The sequence below is a fragment of the Hydractinia symbiolongicarpus genome, chromosome 6 (assembly GCF_029227915.1).
Source record: "Hydractinia symbiolongicarpus strain clone_291-10 chromosome 6, HSymV2.1, whole genome shotgun sequence".
In the NCBI taxonomy this organism is placed as follows: domain Eukaryota; kingdom Metazoa; phylum Cnidaria; class Hydrozoa; order Anthoathecata; family Hydractiniidae; genus Hydractinia; species Hydractinia symbiolongicarpus.
Genome location: NC_079880.1, coordinates 33,740,096 through 33,757,419, shown reverse-complemented (window position 1 = coordinate 33,757,419; position 17,324 = coordinate 33,740,096). Strand labels below are relative to the sequence as shown.

General features: G+C 34.4%; 1 protein-coding gene across 1 annotated transcript in view; it reads right to left on the bottom strand.

Annotated features, from left to right (window-relative positions):
- The window catches only part of LOC130646928 (transducin beta-like protein 3), a 94,843-nt gene extending 78,016 nt beyond the window's left edge, over positions 1–16,827 (bottom strand). The window contains exon 1 of the mRNA XM_057452602.1: positions 16,396–16,827. The gene's annotated coding sequence lies outside the window, so the exon portion shown is untranslated. The remainder of the gene's footprint in view (positions 1–16,395) is intronic.
- Positions 16,828–17,324: the final 497 nt, after the last annotated feature.

Genomic DNA, 17,324 nt, shown 5'->3' with positions numbered 1-17,324 from the left:
TAAAAGGTGTGAGTGCGTAAGCAAACAAGAAAACCTAAAAAAAGACGAAATGTGTCATCTTGTTATCACAACATTCTTACATATCAGGAAAACAACATGGCACAAATTCTTCAGTGTTTTTTTTTTGTACAAATTTTATCCTAATAAGCGATAATTACATAGTCACTGCCATATTTGAAAAAACACCAAGTTGATTCGTACATATTTTATTTGTGACATCACACTGTGTACATATTATCTTCTTCTCAAAGTGGTTTAAATTCATTACAATCATCCCAATCAAGTGTCGAATCACTTTCAAGTTAAGAGTTCACAGCTTCTTATGCTGATGAAACATAAAATACGAAGGAAGAACTGAATAAAAAGGGATGAAGATAAGTTCTAGTGGAATAATAATTTGCACTTGATTGTAAAAATTGCTTTGTTCTTTCAACCTTTCTCAAGACAAGCAAAAGATGTTAACATTCCTCTATTGTCTTTTTAACGTTTTTCTTTGGCTATGGTTGTAGAGTAAATTCTTATCTGTGTTTGGCGAATCTGAATCTTCAAAGACTGGGTGCAAAGCTATAAAAAGGAAACGAGATAAAAAGTAGCACGCATCCAATACATCAACCATTAAACAAGTTTCAGGCCTCGCCAGGAAGAAAAATGCTGGAAATATTCGCTAAAAATATTAGACGCAACTTTGTAATCATAAAAGTAGTTACGTGGTTAAACAAAAGTCTAAAATTTATGACGATTTATAACAAAATTAGTTGCTTTTGCTACAATTGACAAGACAAAAAATTTCTTCGTAACACCCTCCTCCGTTATAAATATTATATATATTTAACACAGCAAGGCGAATGGAAGTCAATACCATTCCGGAAAAATAATATAAACAGGGTGGAGTACGCTTATCGTAACACCCTTTAAATATATCATTTTAATGCTCTGTAAGACTTTGAATACTACAAACTAAACTCTAGTCTGTATAAAGATTTTGTATTTACATTAAGATTTTCTTATAAGACTGCCGTAAAATACATTAAAAGAACACTGAATTTTTTATACAACTAATATGATGATGATGATGATGATGATGATGATGATGAATATATTATCTATTATCACGGGCGTCTTCCATGGTGCTTCATACTCAAACGTCGGTCTGAAAGCAAAGTTGCGTGTTTTGCTTGTAGTTTTGCAACATACCTGTTTCTTTTGCTTGTCATTTAAACCATTTTATTTCAAAAGCCACACAAATTCTAATTCAATTATTGGCATTAATCATTTATGTCAATTGAGGAAGAAAAGAAAACTTAGAAAAAAATAGAAAATTTAAAAAATAGACAAATTAAATCATGCCTCGCTACGTATATTATTCCCCTAAACCTTCATTGAACAGAATATTTATTTTGGTGTGCGATTAGCGCACACCAGAGGTACTTAGTGTTTTTTTTTGCCATGCGAAGATCGCACGGGAACATTCAAACATGACGTGTGTGGGCATGTAGGCGTGCGATCGCACACCATTCCTGACTGTTTCGGCTGCAAGTATGCTACTTACTACTACTTTTACCATCTCTTAGTCAATTTCCATGCATGCGCATTAACGATTTCCCTACTAGACATTGTCGATCTCACACTCAACTCAGTTTATTTTTCACCTGATGAGACTGAAATCTTGCCATTCCCATTCCAAAAAGAGACAAATGGTCCTGAAATTGAGGTTAAAAATCGCGGCAGATTTTGTAATTTACAACAACTCAAAGCAGTCATTTATCAAATTAATCATTAATTATCAAAGGAAGACAATCCTTTACAACAGTCTTCTTTGTCACTACTTCACTTTATATATTTCAGATTGAAATGCATGGCTTATGCCATTAACTAATAGAGGTTTGAGTGGCAGAGTTCGTCAAGCCTGCGCTTCTTTGTGAAAGGATGATCATGGCGGATTGAAAGTGTGAAAAAATAAGCTGAGAGAGTTGTATGGTGTTACTGAAGACCAAGCCATGCTTAATACATACAAAAAGTTCGTGACATTTGAACGACCAAAGTTAATGACAATATCTGATTATGTTAATAAATTTAAACAGCTCAATCAAAAATTAAAAAGTTTTAACATTAACATTGAGCAAGTGCAAATTTACCAAAATCTACTTGTGATCTTATTAGAGTTACTGTTCCTTCCCTGACATATGATGATATGAAAAAGCAGATCAAGGCCAAATATTGGCTGTAAGCGATCAGTCGCCCAGTGATGATTTAAAGATAGAGAAGAGATAGACAGGAAAACTTGTATGGGGAGAATCCCAACAGGAGTCGGAGTTATACATGTGGACGTAGACAAAGATCTTGGTCGTAAAATTCGGACACTGAATGCAATGCTATACTTGCAAATCCATCATGGATTTCATGAACAATTGCCCAGACCGACACTAAATCGAAACAACAGGAACAGGTACATGTTCAACTATTCACAAAAGTGTGGAGCAATGTTTTATGGAGCAATGTTTTATGGAGCAAGTTGTGTCAGAATCACTCAACTGTGCATTATTACATTCTGGTTGTTTTACTGGTTAGACTGTTAATGTACTGGAGGGTCTAAGTTTGCAAGAAAGTGCAAGCTCAAAGTCATTCAAATAGTATAAAGGATGCAAATTGTAAGTTGGATTTTGTAGGTGATACCGTTAATATGTAAAGACATTCCACTGCAACATACCTCAAACGGCCACTATTGTATTTTTTTAACACCAAAGCAAACAGTATTGTAACAAATACTGTTAGTACAAATACTCCACAAGTAATATTCAGTGTGAATATACTATCGAAAAAGTGATTGGAAGAGAAGAAAAAAGTAGCTCTAAGCTGCACAAACAATTTGGACGTCCCACTGATCACAATAAGCTCAAGTCATTGCTAAACTAGAGACCCTTAGGCCTTGAGGTCAGCGCGACTGAGAACTTTAAATCTGTGAGTGAGAATTGTTCGTCCAGGAAAGTAAGAAAGAAAATTTTCTTCCGCTTCAAAATAGTAAAATATACCCACTATTCTCTGAATAACGATATTAGTTCAAATAACGTTTAACTTCTTATGCTTGGTTTCCACTATGAGATAGCGTGAGATAATTATTGTGTAGAAATTTTTCAACTCATGCTATCTCATGATCTAAATATCAAAACTTTTTGATCTTTGAAAGCCTCTATCAATCGATTCCTTGATTTGTAAACCCGATTCTGTGCTCGGAAAGCGGCCATTCTGATCCTATCTTTTTTATTCAAAGTTGTTTTTTCTTCCGCGGAGAGTTTTGATCGGAAATTAGCCATTGCAACCCTATTTTTTTATTCAAAGTTTCTTTTTCTTCTGTGGAAAGATTTGCTCGGAAATCGGCCATCATAACCCTCTTTTTTTCATTCAAAGTTTTTATTTTCTCCTTAGAAAGACTAGCATTCAAAGCAGCTTTTTTGAGACGATCCTTTTCTGTCGGATTGAGCATCTTGTCACTCCAATTTATTCGTGTGGCGTTTTCACTCTTTCGAGCATTAATTTTCCCTTTTTGAAATGTTTTTTGCAAATATGTTTTTTCAGCATCCGTAATATTAATATTAAAATGTTGCAAGTCACAGAACAATCTTTCGTTTTGAAAATGTGATAGATATAAATACTTAATGTATGACTCAGCTTCCCTGGTAGAGTTGAATTTCAAAAGAACTGATGTACCGGAATGGTGTGGTAAGCCTAGCAAATCGTGACTATGAGAGTCAAACACATACACAACCCCATTACACGATATATACGAAGTGCGGAAACCGCCAGCAACTATAATGCCACCATTGGCATATTCATGGGCACGGAGAAAAGAAGTACTATTTCTTGAAAGTTCAAATAAATAGGAATCTGACTTTTCAATTTGAATATGCCCGTTTTCAGTTGCAATTAAATTAGGCAGGTCGTCTAAAGCAAGATATTGACTGGTGTAACCTAGGCTGATATAAAGATCATTCCCTAGTGTCAAAACACGATGAAGATCCCATTCAGTCCAGTAACGCATAGACGCAATAGAAGAGTAACAGATGGCCCATAAAGCATTGCACATCCATTGGCTACCCGCTGATTCTCCAAATCTAGAATAACCTTGATGAAATGAGCCCATTACTATTTTATCTGGGTTGACATGCCCTGTCACTAGCCATTAGAAAAGCCAAAGTAATATTTACACAAAAATTGAACAGAATGGAGCTGGTCTTAATAAGAGCGAGAAAATTTCTTCAGAAACAGTAGTTCTGAACTGAGTTGAGTGATTGAACCGAAAGTTGCAATAGCAATGATACGCCTAGATCATAAAAACAGTAAAATTATCTTGCTAACTATAAATTTTTTATATTATTTTTTATTGTAAAAAAAATCTATCCTATAAGTTATATATATGTAAAGTATATTGTAAGATCAAGGTAGTGTCCAAGTCTGACAAGAGATTAAATAGTAACAAAGTAAACGTGTGTAAACAAATAACCAAGTAAACCGCTTGACCTATAAGAAAAGAAGAAAAAAAATTACACAAAATTTTGTAAATGTGGAATGCTCTATATCTATATGTATCAATTACAAAGGGAAGAAACTTTTGCAAGCAGGAAAATTCGCGAAATTTAGGGACCATCAAACGCTCCATTTTCAATTTCACAATCCAAATTAATACCCCATAAAGTAAATTATGAGGATAATGTTACTAAATATTTCAAGACCGTATTAAAGAAAAAAAATAGTGTTTGTCATCTTAAATTTGCAAAGTTTCCTAAAACCCTTAAAGTACGCATATATTGCTGTGTAAGTCAACCAAAATATTTGTTCAATAATAATAAATTGTTATATATAGCATAATATATGGTGAGTACATAGATTCACTTCAGTCATGTGCGATCTTTTTAACACCCCTGAATCAAATAGTAGACACTAATTCTCCATGCCTTCATAGAAGTAGTAGAACTTTATATTTCGTAGAAGTGTGATAAAAAACATGTTTTCTGTGTATATGAAAAGGTTAACAATTTCAAACTTTTAATTTCTCAAGAACCATACTCTTTTGTGCTTAATTGTAGGGGGGGGGGGGTCGAATAAGAAAAGGGGTGGGTACTCTGGGAAAAAATTTCTTAAAGTGGGGAGTCATAATATAATGACCTAAGGGAGTATTACAAGATTTTCTGTAAAATGGCGGGAGGGGGGGGGGGGGGGGGGGGGGTTAAAACGACTAACTATAAATAAACTACTAGTGAAACAACTAAAAATAAAGATAACAATGCTTTTGACATGTTTAAGAAATAAACTGTGCCAACATTTTGTTAAAATTTGTTATTTTTAACCTGTAAATAGTATTTGTTCTTGAGATTCGTTCCAAAAGAGAGCTGTGTTTTGATTATAAGAAAAGATGCTGCTTTGTGATATCCAAAAAACTTATTATGAGGGGGGGGGGGGGTGATAATAAAATGAGGTGGGTCTCATTCTCAAATTTCGATAAAATGGGGGGGGTCATTATAAAATGATTTTAGGGGTGAAAAATTCGAAAAAGTGCAATTTGAACCCCCCTCCACAATTAAGCAGAAAAGAGTAAGCTAACTGCAATTTCATTTTGTGCAATGAGCGAAGCAGATTTTCACCAAGAACTCCATTATTTTGGATATGTACGAAAAGTCTGATAATGTATTTTTACAGACAAATTCTACGGTCAAGTACAAAAATTTTAAATTGGCTATGAAAAACTGTGTTTTTGAAATGTTTTCCACCATCTTTGAAAGTCTTTTTTATCACTAATCGACAAACATTTTACTAGAAAACATAAGTATCACAAAATATTCAACCGAAACAATGTTACAGTAAGTTACAGTTGCGTGCCTAACATGAAACAACACATAGATGCCCATAATAAAAACATTATTAACACCAAACCTTCCCAAAAAGAACAAAACTGCAACTGCATCAAAAAAGAACAATGTCCCCTAAACCACCAATGCCTAACACCATGCATTGTTTACCTAGCTAATCTGATGTCTGAAGAAAATCCACGGTATGAGGCAAATTATATTGGCATTAGCAAAGTGGCATTTAAAAAACGTTACGCAAACCATAAGAAATCATTCAACACTGATACATGAATGATACAGCTTTATCTCTGATAGTCTGATAATGTATTTTTACAGACAAATTCTACGGTCAAGTACAAAAATTTTTGCGGATCGGTCACTTTTAGATTCTAAAGTTGCAAAATCCGCCACAATTTATTCCTGCGGTAATTGTAATAACAATCCAGAGTAACATGAAAATTGTAAACTATTTGGATTGTACCTTCAACTTAAACAACGGAACCTATAAACCTTACCGTAAACCTAATGACGAAACCAGTTACATAAACGTAGAATCCAACCATCCACCTTCAATTATTAAACAAGTTCCAATAGCCTTAGAAGAACGACTTTTACTACTGTCTGCAAACGAAAAAATATTTTACCAATCTACACCTTACGACGAACAAGCGCTCAAAAACTCAGGTTATTCCAAAAAAGTTACATACACAAACAAACAGAAAAACAATAACAGAAAAAACAGAAAAAGAAATATAATTTGGTTTAATCCCCCCTACAGCGTACATGTTAAAACAAGAATCGCAAAGCAATTTTTATCACTAATCGACAAACATTTTACTAGAAAACATAAGTATCACAAAATATTCAACCGAAACAATGTTACAGTAAGTTACAGTTGCGTGCCTAACATGAAACAACACATAGATGCCCATAATAAAAACATTATTAACACCAAACCTTCCCAAAAAGAACAAAACTGCAACTGCATCAAAAAAGAACAATGTCCCCTAAACCACCAATGCCTAACACCATGCATTGTTTACCTAGCTAATCTGATGTCTGAAGAAAATCCACGGTATGAGGCAAATTATATTGGCATTAGCAAAGTGGCATTTAAAAAACGTTACGCAAACCATAAGAAATCATTCAACACTGATACATGAATGATACAGCTTTATCTCTCAGAAAAAAACTCACACTATTTCTAGGTCCCTGAGTTTAAGTTTAAGTTTAAGATCAAGCAGGTGTGGAAACAAATTAGTTCGTGAAGCACCTTAAAGATGAAAGCCAGGTGTGGAGACAACTTAGTCTGAGATACACCCAGAAGTTGGTTGGTTGCGTTTGGGTTTCTCAAAGCTGAAGGAGGCATCACACATTTGCTGGTTCTGATAGGAGACAAGGTTACCTTTGTCGGCCCGCACTTATGGATGAATCACAGGTATGGAGATCTACTCGACCAAAAAAAGTTCCATCTCGATATACTGATGATGTAAATGATTTGAACAAAAGCACTGATGTCAATAATACAAGTGAGAAATTAAAATGCGATAGTGGTATCTGTGTGACATTGATGTTATCAGAAGATGACCAAATCAAATGTAGTCGATGTGGTAGATGCTATTGTACAGTATGTAGTGATGTTACTCGAGAATCTTTAAAATCAATTAATGACGTAAAAGGAAGTTTGTGGTTTTGTACAACTTGTTTAAATCCTGCCATGCAAGCTATTTCAACAGACATAGAAATTGAGGAAAAAAACAATGAATATTTGAGTAGTATCATAAATAGACTTGAAATATTAGAAGAAAATTACACAAAACTTGAACAAGATCTGACAAGCAAAGTGGATACAACCAATATTACTAATAACATTTCTCAATTGCAAGTACAGTTAAATGAACAAAAACTTAGAATTGATGCATGTGAAAACGTTGTCAATAATGATATTCAAGCAAGTGTCACTCAGGAAAAGCCTCTTGTGCAGAATTCCAATAAGGATGTTATTTTACAAATAACTGAAGCAGTCAATGACAATTTATGCAGAGAGAAAAACATTATTATTTTTAACCTTAATGAGTCAACTGATAATGACAGAAAAGAACGTGACAAGGCAATAGTTACTAATTTAGTTGATTTTCTTTGTGAAAGAATAGATGTAAAATTTAAATGTAGCAGACTGGGTAATGTTGATAAACAAAGTAGTGACAATGATAATCAGACTGTTCCTGTGGAAATGCCTAAACATAGGCCGCTAAAAGTTGAGTTTGCTAGTATCAATATAAAATCCAATATTATGAGCAATTGTAAAAAACTTGGAAATGAGGACTGTCCTCAGGATTTGCAATCAATAGGTGTTGCTCATGATATGTCCGTGGAGGAACGAAAGAAGGACAAAGAATTGCTAACTCAGGCAAATAAAATGAGCCGTACACAAGTGATGTTCCAAAAAACTTCATATACAAGGTGAGAGGTCCACCGTGGAATCGCAAAATAGTAAAAATAAAAATCAAACAGGCCATTACTCAAGAAAATCATTGAAAATCTGGAGTACAAATTCAGACGTTTTTACTAAATTCAAAAAACAAGATCTGGAAGCTAGACTACATGAACAGCCTGATATAATTGCCATATCTGAAGTAAAACCCAAAAGTTATTCCCGTACACTGTCACTTGTGGAATATCAGATTGCAAACTACTCCTTAGAACCTGTTTTAATTAACACTGATGTTGGTCGTGGAATTATTGTTTATATTAAAAGATCTATCAAGTACAATGTTATAGACTTACGTGATATTGTTGATGATCCACCTGTTGAAGTATTGGCATTGGAAATAAAACTTTATAGGTCAGATATTTTTTTATTTGTATATGTGTACAGAAGCCCCAAAAGCACTGCAGATAATACCCTTAAAATCAATGGGTTGTTAAGAGCTTTGTCTGCTCCTAGATACAGTCACATATTAGTAAATGGTGATTTTAATTATCCAAAAATTGACTGGGATAATTGGACGGCCCATGGTAATGAAGAGAGCTTGAATTTTATTGAATGTCTAAGAGACTGCTACTTCAATCAGTTGATTACAAAACCCGCCAGAGGGAGAGGAAATAATAACCCATCAATACTTGATCTTGTCATTACAAATGACGATGATTTTATAGAAACTTGTAACACGTTTTCTCCTCTCGGCAAAAGTGACCATTCCGTGGTAGAAGTGGTTTTTAAATGTGAAGTGAATGAAATAAGGAAAAAATCTGTTCCACAATATCATAAAGGTGATTATACCAGTATGGACAAATTATTCGATGAGCGATTTAAAATCTGCAGTGGGATATATTAAGTAAAACTCTCACGGAAGCTTGTAATAAATTTATTCCTCGCAGTAAAGTAAATAGCCAAAAGAAACACAAAGCACCTTTGGACAGAAATGCATTAGCCAAACTAAGAAAAAAGCATAAGTTGTGGAAAAAATATTTACAAACAAGGGATGGACAGGATTATTTAGAATACCGTAAAATAAGCAATCAACTCAGAAATTTAACAAGAAAATGTGTTAAAGCCACAGAAAAGTCTATATCTAAAGCTGCTAAGAAAAACCCAAAACAGTTCTGGAAATATGTTAACAACAAGCGCAAATCTAAATCAGAAATACCCAGTTTAAAAAGAACTGATGGTAAATTAGCTGAGTCAAGTAAAGAAAAAGTCGACACTTTATCAGAATTCTTTGCAAGTGTATTTACATCAGAACCACCAGGGACTTGGACGCCAAAGAATAAACCAAACATTGTGAATAGTCTTAGTATTACCATAACAGAAAAAATGGTGTATGACAAGTTATGTAACCTCAATATTTCTAAGTCCCCTGGACCCGACAATATGCATCCACGTGTATTGAAAGAGCTTGCAGATGTATTAACGCCAGCAATAACTGAAATTTTTAACAATTCCTTGATATCTGCAACTGTACCTGAGAAATGGAAGTTACTAATATTAGTGCTATATTCAAAAAAGGAGACAAGAACTTACCAACAAACTACCGTCCTGTAAGTTTAACATCAATTTTATGTAAAATCCTTGAATCATTTATTAAAGATGCACTCGTGAAATTTTTGGTAGATAATGGTTTGTTGTCTAATAAGCAATATGGGTTTATATCTGGAAGATCCACAGTACTACAGGTAATCAAAGTTTTGGATAAGTGGACTGAGATTCTTGATAGTGGGGGAGCAGTAGATGTAATTTATTGTGATTTTATGAAAGCCTTTGATAAAGTACCACACAATAGGTTGATAGCAATACTTCAGTTTCAAGGACTTTCTATCAAACCGATTCCAACGCGTGGTGATAAATGGTGAAGAGTCAGACTGGGCTGAAGTGATTAGTGGGGTTCCACAGGGATCTGTGTTAGGACCAATTTTGTTTGTGATTTACATTAATACCATAATACAGGAAGTTCAATACTCGGATATATTCTTATTTGCTGATGATAATAAATTATTTCGTAAAATATTTTCGAGTGAGGACTCTCGCAAACTACAAGAAGATCTAAATAGTATAGTGCAGTGGTCTAATAATACCCTGTTGAAATTTCATCCAGATAAATGTGTTGCAATGAGAATAACTACAAAAAATAGACTATCAAGTCCATGCAATTACGTTATGAATGGTTCCGCCCTTAGAAATACAAGTTGTGAAGAAGATCTTGGTATTTTCAAACCACATTTCATCAAAGGTTAAAAAAGCAAATCAGATTATGGGCTTGATTCGAAGGACATTTGACTATATGGATAATGAAAACTTTGTCTTGTTGTTCACATCCCTTGTCAGACCACATATTGAGTATGCTAACACAGTATGGTGTACATTCTTGAAAAAGGACATGTTGATTGTGGAAAACGTACAACGTAGAGCTACGAAAATGCTCCCAGGTATGAAGGATTTAACATATGATGAAAGGCTCAGGTTACTGAAACTTCCCTCATTATTCTACAGAAGATATCGAGCAGATATGATTGAGACATTCAAGATAACTAATAATGTTTATGACGAAGCTGTTACTGAGAACTTGTTATTGCCAAAATTGTCTAACACCAGAGGACACGATAAAGCACTTTTTAAAAGAAGCTGTAGCTTGGATTTGCGAAAGTTCTCATTCACGAATCTTGTAGTGACTTTATGGAATTCTTTACCTGAGGACACAGTGTCATGTAACACAGTGAATCAATTTAAAATGAAGCTAGACAAATTATGGTCTGATAAAGACCAATTATATTATTATGATCTGGATATTACTAATTTCATATATTAGATAGGGAGGAGTGTCTTTGTGAATGGGGTGTTTGAACAATTTTTTATTTATTTTTTTTTATTTTTTTTTTTTTCAGATTAACCTCACTAATTTCGTTATTATCATACTCTTTTCTTGTTTGTTTGTGTTTGTTTGATTGTTTTGCGATCATTATTTTTTTTTAATTGCCTTTTTTTCAAATTTTATTTATAATCTAAAGCAAAGTTAAATATTTTACCAATTACATTTTAAAAAGTATTAAAAATTTAAAATCCTAGTATTTCATACCTGGTACACAGATGTATTTGAAATCGCAGTGTAAATGTATTTACTCAAATTGACTGAGAAGCCTCCTTGTTCAATTCCTTTTAGGTAGCTGCTATAAGGTTTATTCAAATCTTATCCATGTTCTTTACCGAGCTTCCATTCTTGTCCAGGGAGTTTATTATTTAATTATTTTTATTTTCTGGTTTTTTTGGGGTTTTTTTTGTTTTTGTTTTTTATCTATTTATTATGAGCTGACCCTAAAGGTTGTTGTAACCTGAAATTATTGTCAGAATACACTATACTATACTTTATCAAAAGAAGTATGGCGATTGAAGAAGAAAAAGGAAACCCGAAAATTCGATGGAAAATTATCAAAAAATGTTCCACGTATAAACCCAATTTAAAAAACTGTAACCTCTGCCTTAACGAAAAGTATGAAATTTTAACCTTTAAAGGAAACAACCTTTTGAACCAGAAAAAATAAACTTATATCAAAATGTAGACACCAAAACAAATTCTTGTTGGCCAATTTTGACACTAATGACTGACGTCAAATGAAGTCATTGCATATACGTGAGAACATGATATTGAATATTAAACGTAAACTTTGTAAATTTTTAGTCAGTTGGCTGAAGATTGTGTTCAAAGAACGCATGAAACTTTGAGTTCCAAACGAAGTTGTTTTTTTCATTCTACACACTGTATTTGCTCTATTATCTTATTGAGCACTCTTTAATGAAAAAGAAATTAAAGTACTTAGTACGCTTGTTACATATATATATCTATATCTATATATATCTATATAAACGTAATAAACAAAAGATTATTGAAGAAAAAATAGCTTATTATAACTGCGCGTAACTATTGTTAAATAGTGTTAACATAACTATTTCCAATAGCATAATCGCAAATGTTATCAACTCTATCAATGTGACACGAAGAGCCATTGTTTAATAGTTTTATTAAATAAAAGTTTTGCATGGAAACTAAATAAACTAGCAAGAAGGCATTGTTGGTTGCACGGATTAAGTAAAGCTCTTAAGCGATAGAAATTATTATATTTTAACAAAGATTGAAACTTTAATTTTGATAGAAAAGTTTTTTAGATCGCTTTTTAAAAGTTTAAAAATGAATAGCGGCGATAGAAATGTTTTTTTAGATCGCATTTTAAAAGTTTAAAAACGAAAAACGGCGACAGAAATGTTTTTTTAGATCGCATTTTAAAAGTTTAAAAACGAAAAACGGCGAGAGAAATGTTTTTTTAAGATCGCATTTTAAAAGTATAAAAACGAAAAACGGCGATAGAAATGTTTTTTTAGATCGCATTTTTAAAGTTTAAAAACGAAAAACAGCGATAGAAATGTTTTTTTAGATCAATTTTTTAAAAGTTTAAAAACGAAAAACGGCGATAGAAATGTTTTTGCGAAGATGTGTCTCCTTCTCTTTTAAACCTCCTTGCTTATTTTTTTTTTAATTATTTAGATCATTGGATTTGTTGTTTTTTAAAATAGCTTGTGTTTTTTATATATATCGAGATTAAAATCGCGTTACTATAATTAGTTTCGTTGTTAAAAAAATATAAATTCAATGGCCTTCGTGTTTAACTTTTTCTCTCGCAGAGTATTGTTTATAAACAATGATTCTTGCTATGCTTTTGTTTTTAACACGAAGCAATTAATTTCGCACAATTTGAAAGGAACTCGCTATCCTATTGTTTTTTGAATGAAAGCAATTTTTTTTGCAAGTTGAGCGTGCGCGTATGCTTACATCTGGACTGTACTGTAACTAGAGGATGCTCCTACAAACTTCTTTCTATACCATCTATTAGGACTTTAACATATGGTACGGATTCTATTCACTATGAAGCAATAAAACACTGGAACACTCTCCAAATTTACAACTCTTAAAATTTTTATTTTTTCCATATTGCTCATAAACAAAAATAGTTTTGAAACTATACCTAAAGGTGGCCTCCTTAGATTAGCTTTTGCTAGTGGCCAGTCTCCTGACTGCTAGATAGATAGATGTGCATATTTTACATGGCTAGCCTCACAAATATCGAGGGATATACCCTGTCTATTATTTCCAGGAGGGGCCATGGCTTAGATGGAGAGTCCTAGAGTATTTAATGCTCATTTTGAGCTACGCAGACCCAATTAGTAGGGCCCACGCTCTACTAGACAACTCCTGGCAACATCCAACGGCCCACACAGTGTGCCATCTCCCCAATTTCCCTCACATGGCTTGGGTTAACCCGGGGCTATGGTAACATTCACTCGCCCATGTTGAATCGCCGTCAAGAGGAATCGAACCCCGGTCTCCCGCACAGAGTACGAAAGCTATAACCACTAATCTACAGCGCCACAACACACTGCTACAGCTTGTATTGTATTATCATTAACATGGTGCTACTCAGAGCTATTGCGCTATTCCGAGTGAGTGGCAGTCGAGTGTAATAGTGAATTGTTTCAAGGGCAAGGGTGATGCATTAGAAAGAGGTAACTATACAGGCCCGGTCGGGAAAATTTACCCCCGCGAGCGGTAAATCGCTCACGTAAATTAATCTGCGTGAGCGATCCACGTGCGATCACAAAAGCTTGTGCAAATTAGTTTGGGTGAGTGGTCAATGAAACAAAAAGTTACGACATCAACATGCTTGATCTGTAAAATAAAACTAAAAATAATCCAGTCGTCGCTGATCAAATATATCAACAAAAACACTCGATCGAGAGCCCTTAAAATTAGAATTTTTTTATGTCGGCAATAAAACGATGTGAGATTCATTTCAACTGATTTGCGTCGGCATTGTGTCGGCAATATTTTTTTGTAGTGAAATTGTGCAGCTGGCAATATCTTTTGTCATTCACCTTTTATTAGGGCTAGACCTCTCATAAATTCGATGCACTGATCCATTAAGACGATGACAAATGAAAATGGAGTGCAAGTCTTAATGACATACCTTCTGGATGGTGAACTTTGTTAAGTTAATAGTTCACTGCCAACTGGCTTTTTATGTTTCTAGATGAACTTATTAGGTTAGGGCACCATTAGGTTGTATATCGCAGAAGTCACCGGTGACATGCTTCGAAAATGCTTGTCACTGACACAGTTTAACATGAAGAACGCAATGATGTGTTGGCAGATTTGCTATATTTTTAAAACTTTATTCAACATGTTTTTTCTTTGGTATACATCACGAGAACATTCGTCCGAACTCTTCTCGCAGTATTCTCTGTGACGATGAAGGTCGGACTGACTTGTGGCATGGTTCCAAATGGTCTTACGTCTTTCGTTCCAGTCTCAGTGTAATGCACCAGCCAAGCATAAGAGTGTCAGCATGAAGGAAAGGAGCCGACCTTAATGTTTTCTTTACCTCATGTTCTTCATAATAACACAATCATTCTTCATAAGCTTTGTGTTTTTGGTGCCGCTTATTTAGTAGATTCTCTTAAAATGTGAAAAAAAATATATCGTAGGATCTCTGGAAAATTCTGATAAATAGTCTCTTACGTGAGCGATAAATCGCTCGCGTAAACCTTTTTGTGCGTGTGTGGGCGTGTGCGCATGCAATCGCACGCGTCTCCTGACCAGGCCTGACTATAGAGGTTTGAAGTTGGTTGATCAAGTAATGAAAGTTATTGAAAGAGTGATTGATAAGTTACTTAGAGAAAGAATTGATATAGATAAGATGCAATTTGGTTTTGTTCCAGGCCGTGGCACTACAGATGCAATATTTTTACTCAGACAGCTTCAGGAAAAGTACTTAGGAAAGAGAAAGAATCTCTATTTTGCCTTTGTAGATTTAGAGAAAGCTTTTGATAGAGCGCAATGTAAAGTTATTTGGTGGGCTATGAGAAAATTAGGTGTGGATGAGTGGCTAGTTACAATGGTACAGTCTATGTACAGCAATGCTAGAATTCGTGTCAGGATTAACGATTCACTTAGTGATGAATTTAGTGTAAATGTTGGTGTACATAAGGGTTCTGTACTTAGTCCTTTGTTGTTTGTTCTAGTCCTAGAAGCGCTGTCGATGGAGTTCAGAACAGGTTGTCCATGGGAGTTATTGTATGCAGATGATTTCGTTCTCATAGCAGAGTCGATGGAAGAATTAGTTGAAAAGTTTGAGAAGTGGAAGAAAGGACTAAAAAAGAAAGGGCTAAGGGTGAACACAGCAAAGTCTAAAGTCATGATTAGTAGCATTGCAGCCAAGTGTGACCTTGTAGTTGGAAAGTGGCCTTGTGGAGTTTGCAGGAAAGGGGTTGGTAGTAACTTAATTTTTTGTCAGACTTGCAAGCATGGGGTACATAAGAATTGCAGTAGTATTGGTGGAATGTTAAGAGCTGACATTCAGTTTGTATGTAAGCGTTGCAAAGGTGAGATTATAGAGAATGAAGTTTTTCCAGCTTCAATGATGTACAACAGTGGCTCGTTAGAGATAGTTGAGAACTTCTGTTACTTAGGTGATATGTTGGGCAGTGAAGGGGGTGTTGGAAGAAGTGTTACTTGAAGGATAGGTTCTGCTTGGAAAAAGTTCAGAGAGTTACTTCCTTTGTTGACTAGCAGAGTCTTGTCAATTGAGGTAAAAGGTAGGTTGTACGAGGCCTGTGTAAGAAGTGTTATGTTGTACGGTAGTGAGACATGGGCAGTGAAGCAGGAAGATCTTGACCGTTTAGAAAGGAATGATATGAGAATGGTTAGGTGAATGTGTAACGCCAGTCTGAGACGCAGAAAGAGTTCAGATGAGCTAAGAAGCAGGCTAAGTATCCGTAGAATTAGAGATGTTATCCAGATAAGAAGATTGAATTGGCTGGGGCACTTGGAAAGAATGGAGGGGGATAATTGGGTAAGAAAGTGTAGAGACTTGATAGTTCCTGGGGCAAAGCCCAGAGGCAGACTTTTCCTATATCGAAAATATATCTGGTTTGGATAAAGAATTCAATAATTATTACTTTCTTTCTGATTCGGCATCTCCAAAAAAGCCAAAAGATTTCATTAAAATTTACCTTTTCTCATCACATGGCCACGCTGTTACGAAAACGCTGCATTCATAATGGCGAATTTGCAGGTTATGGTAACGCAGACGAAAAATACAGTTACCGTATTTTCTCTATTCAACGCCCTAGGCGTTAATAAAAAATTTAAGATGTTTAGAGGATTAGATTAGAGGTTGATTAGAGTAGGGGCATTAATAAAAGAAGTGCGTTTATGAAAAAATTGTTTTTGACATGCTAGATCCATTTTACAAGGTTTTTACAAATCTTCAATATTGAGATAGTCGCCTTCATCTTCAACTACGTCTATTGAATTTTCTTCATTATTTGCCTCTTCGACATCTCAGCAGTCAGATGGCGCGAAGGGGTTTTCGTTCAGTTCATCAGCATTTCTCAATAGCTGGAACAGTGGATTAATTCATCTTCACTACCATTACTTTTTAGGTGGAACTGTCCAGCCTTATTGCTTTCCAGTATCTTTAAAATCGCCTGATGGAAGATAACTATAATTAACTGGGTATCTGACTTATCTAATATTACCTTCATGCTCCGTAAATTACCAGGTTATATATTTTTACAAGGGTGGTGGTTGATATTTTTACAAAGGTTGTTGACATTTTGAAATTTACCTGGGTTTTTGACATTTGTGGTTAAAATTTCACAGGAGAGAATAGTATGGCTGCAGTTTATATTGTTTGTATTGCAATTGCTGTATTTTTAATGCTGTGTAAACTGTTGTGGAAAAAAACCACATGCAAAATACTAAAAGAACAGATTTTTCTACATTTAGACTGTGAGCTGTTGTGTAAGTTGATTTTTTTATATTTTGTGTTATAAACTTTTTTTAAACTTTAAACTAACTGTAAGTAATGTCAGTTTTGCTGGAAAAAAAGTCCACGATTTCATGTTTTTGTTTTTGTTAAGAATTTCACAAAATTTTG